General features: G+C 40.0%; 1 pseudogene; it reads right to left on the reverse strand.

Annotated features, from left to right (window-relative positions):
- Positions 1-556: 556 nt before the first annotated feature.
- On the reverse strand, positions 557-4332 carry LOC148201031 (uncharacterized; annotated as a pseudogene).
- Between the last annotated feature and the right edge of the window lie 398 nt (positions 4333-4730).

Here is a 4730-nt window from a genome sequence, read left to right on the forward strand (position 1 = left end):
CAGTATACAAGATGAGGAAGGTATAGAAGTAGGGTCAGGGGGAGGAGTTGGGGTAATAAGCATAGGGGGAGGAGTGGGGGATATAATCACAAGAGGAGGAATAGGGTTTGCTGTAGGAGTAGGAGAAAGGTGTGCTATATGGGTAGGATAAGGGTGTATTGCAGAGGTAGGAGTAGGGTCTACTGCAGGGGTAGGAGGTTGTATTGTAGGGGTAGGAGGAGGCCCCACAGATGATGGACTAGGGGCAGTAGTGGTAGGTAGTTTAGCAGGCACCCTAAGTACATACTTTGGTGCCTCTCGTTGCCTCTTTTTAGGCCTTGCTACCCCTTTCCTTTATTAGGACGTTCTGAACTTTGTCCTGTCATTACTGCATTGAAATGGTTACAAATAAAGCGAAACAATAGAAATGAATAAGGAATGAACAATAGAAATGAATAAGGAATGATCAATACAAATTAAAGTGAATGTAAAATAATTGCATACACAGTCTTAAAATATGGTATTTTGGATAACTCTTGAAATGATAGTTCAATTTGCTACAATAGATGTCCAACATTCAATCGTCGTCATCATGATCTTCATGTTGATGTTGTTTTTCTTCATCATCGTCATCATCATCATCTTCTTCTTCTTCTTCTTCTTCTTCTTCATCATCATCATCATCATCATCATCATCATCATCATCATCATCATCTTCTTCTTCTTCTTCTTCTTCTTCTTCTTCTTGTTCTTCTTCCTCTTCTTCTTGTTATTTATCACCTTGTATTGCTGCTTCTAATTCATCTCCATCACCATCAGGGTTGACCAATGCGGTTATACGTTAAACTTCAATAATTTCTTGTGGTTGTGACATTTGGTCAAGCTGGTAGGCAACATCTTCCTCAACCTCATTTGAGTCAATGCGACCTCTAGGCTTGGTTTGTATTGCTACGACCCAACCACGCTTGTCAATATTGAGGAATGGTGGATATGGCACATAATAAACTTGTCTCACATTAGTTGGTAGAATGAAAGGATCAAACAGTCCATATCTTAATCTCTGGTTCAATTCGACAATATTAAAGCGTGGATCCACTATAGTACCAGCTCTAGAAGGATCAAACCATTCACAATAAAAAAGTACTACTCCGTTTGGAGAAGTAGTGATGTTGTACTCTAGCTCATATATTTTATGAATGATGCCGTAGAAGTCATCATAGGAACCTTCTATAAGGCCCTTGACGTACACACCACAATTTGTTGTTTTCTTTCCTTTAGACCACTCATGTGTATGGAATTTGTAACCATTGGGGAAGTAAGTGTGCCATTCTTTCACACTTGCTCAGCCACAAGAAATGAGCTGGTACAAATGATTTGTATTAGTGTATAACAATTGTACCATTGCAAATATAAGAGATGGGTGATGACATACTCAAGGTACGGATTAACTTCACTGCAATTGATTAAGATATGGACATGAGCAGAGTTGAATTCAGCATCAGTTAACCAATAAGTGAATTCTTTCCCTGCGTGGTGGCCTGATTATCGGAAAACTGATAATGCACCTTGACGTGGTTCAACTTGCCATTGCATTTCATTTCTGACATGAGTGGGGGACAACATGAACTTTTTGAAATAATGTGAACAAAAATACGTTGTCTCTCTGTGCAAGTAAGCTGCACAAATTGAGCCTTCTACTCTAGCGTTATTGTTAACTGAACGTTTGGATTATCCCATAAACCTTTCAAATGGATACATCCACATGTATTGCACAGGTCCCCCAAGCCAAGCTTCATATGCAAGATGAATTGGAATATGCATCATTGAATCAAAGAATGCAGGAGGGAATATTCTTTCTAATTTGCAGAGAATAATTGGGATATTTTCTTCCATCTTTCTAAGGGAATTTTCCTTTAGTGTCGTGCAACACAAATCTTTAAAGAAGTTACTAATTTTTATCAGTGGATTTAACACATGCATTGGCAAACAACTGAACGCAAGAGGGATGAAAGTCTCCATGAATACATGGCAATCATGACTCTTCAACCCTTGAATAGTACCGTTTTGAACATTGGCACATATGGACAAGTTAGAAGCATATCCATCTGCAATTCTAAGCTCCTTGATCCAACCACACACTATTCTTGCCTCGTCTTTTGACATGGTGTAATTTGCTTTTGGTTTAAATAATCGGTCGTTAACTTGCGCCTTCAACTCTAGGTCTTTTCGTGCACAATACAAAGGTAAATATTTTCTTGCTTTCTCATTATCTTTTGTCTTACCTATAACATTCATAACTGTGTTGAAGACATTGTCAAAGAACGTGTGATCCAGTCAACTTCGACGGGGGAAAATCCGTTTCAACTTGCCCTTTGCAAAATGCCTTTTTGTTTCTTCTAAAGGGGTGATCAATGGCCAAGAACCGTCGATGGCAGTCAAACCAACTACTTTTCCGACCATAACTCAATTGGAATGACTTTGTATGTTCCATGCAATGTGGACAAGCTAATCGATCATGCGTGCTCCAACTAGATAACATTTTGTACGCTGGGAAGTCATTAATAGTCCACATCAAGGTTGTCCTCATTAGGAAATTTTGCTTCCTTGAAATGTCATACGTCCAAACACCATTCCATAACTTCTTCAAATCATCAATCAAAGGCTCCAAATAAACATCAATCAATGATTTGGGATCAAATGGACCTGGTATTATACACGATAAAAACATGTAAGGCTTTGTCATACACATCTCAGGTGGTAGATTCTATGGGGTAACTATCACCGGCCAGCATGAATACGGTGATGCAGACGCCTGGGTAAACCCATCAGAGCATAGACCAAGTCTGACATTACGCAGTTCACTAGCAAAGGATGCATGTTTACAATTGAAGTGCTTCCAAGCTTCACCATTAGAAGGATGACGCAAAAATCCTTTAGTTTTGTTACCATCATGTCATGTCATGTGTTATGATGTTTACATTGAAGTAAACATTCTTTGTAATCTTGGAATTATAGGCATGTAGAACATAGACTTTAAGGGAATTGGTTTTTTTTTGCCTCTATCCAGCATACATCGTGTAATATCGAGGTGAGCCACAAAACTTGCATTCAACCAACAATGCATCATTTTTGCCACTGTCATTGTCATAGAATAACATACATCCATTAACACAACAATCAATCTTCTTGACTTCCAATTCCAACTTTGAAACACATTTTTTGGCTTGGTAATAATTCTTCGGCATAAAATTGTTTGGTGGTGTCAAATCTAAGATCAATTTTGTATAGAAGTCCACTGCTTGAATGGGAACGTTCCAATTAGATTTGTCAGCCATGAGTCTAATGCACACTGATAATTTTGACTCAGATGAACCTTCAAATACAAGTAGATTTGCCTTTGTCAGTAAATTGTAAAACCTTTGAGTGTTTTCATTTGGAGACTCTTCATCATGACTATCGTTTGCTTCTTGTTCAGCATGGCGACGAAGAGCATTGTCGACCATCTGTTGCATATAGGCAAATTGATCTATCTCAACTGTATGTACAATAGTATTCGAATCTGATGCAAGCCGGTTTCCAGTTGTAGTGGAGGTCGAAGGAATTTCTTCACCATGAAATGTCCAAACCGTGTAATTAGGCATGAACCCTTTTTGGTAAAGGTGAAGTTTGACAACTTCATCTTTCAAAATCCTTATACATTCGCACTTGATGCATGAACATCGAATCCCTCCATCAATAGCATAATATTGATATCGTCGGGCCGTCTCCACAAACGCTTCAACTCCGATGACAAAAGATTCCTTCAAACCTCTCCTTCCACTATAACAACGGTCATACATCCATCCACAATGGTTGGGAAAATGGGCCATGTTCTATGACAAGCCAAACAAATAAAAACTTAGCTAAAACAACAACACTCCATGTGACATAAGTAATAAACCTATTACTACTCATGTCGAACATGGAAAGCAATTTGAACACTATTGTCATAGGCATTCAATAAGGGCATGCAAAGAGAAGTCCTTAGTATTGAAATGCCTTTGACATCCTAAGTGGTTGTGAACTAAATTTAGGGGAGTCAATTTTTTGAGATTACTAAAGTTCTCTTTTATAGAGTACTTCCACATATTTTGTACATTGTAAGTGTTTAAGGTACTTTTACCCTTCTCATTCCATTGATCCGGACGGGGTTAGCCTGAGGAATGAGAGAGTTACTATGGGAAGAGGTCGAGCCCGGACGACTTCTTCTATATGTATGCTAATGTCTTTGCGCAACTCTGGGTTCGGGTTCCCTTTACCGAGTTTCAGATGGCCGTCCTTCGGGAAGCCAACGTAGCCCCGGCACAACTGCATCCTAACTCCTGGGCGGCTATGCAGGCATTTTGGCAATGTGTCTGGCAGTGGGTGTTACTCCGACAATCCCCGTCTTCTTCCACTATTTTGAGGTCTGTTCACCCCCTCAGGTTGGTTGGGTGTCTCTAACTTCCGTTCGGGATAGGACACTCTTCCGTCCGTACTCCGACTCGTTCAAAAATTGCAAACATCATTACTTCAAGATCATCATTGATGCCTCCGGCTGTCGTGAGTTCCATGACGATGCGGGGAATCCCTTGTTCCCTTTTTATTGGATAAGGGAACCCTGAAAATAAAGGAGTTCCCCGTGGGAGTGTTGAATCCGGCCGACTTAGAGGCCGTGCGCACCATCAACACCCTCCCCGTCGCATTTCCGCCCGTCACTTAGTTAATGCCTT

The sequence above is a fragment of the Vigna umbellata genome, chromosome 4 (assembly GCF_029865625.1).
Source record: "Vigna umbellata cultivar VRB3 chromosome 4, Vumbellata_1.0, whole genome shotgun sequence".
NCBI classification, from domain to species: Eukaryota; Viridiplantae; Streptophyta; class Magnoliopsida; order Fabales; family Fabaceae; genus Vigna; species Vigna umbellata.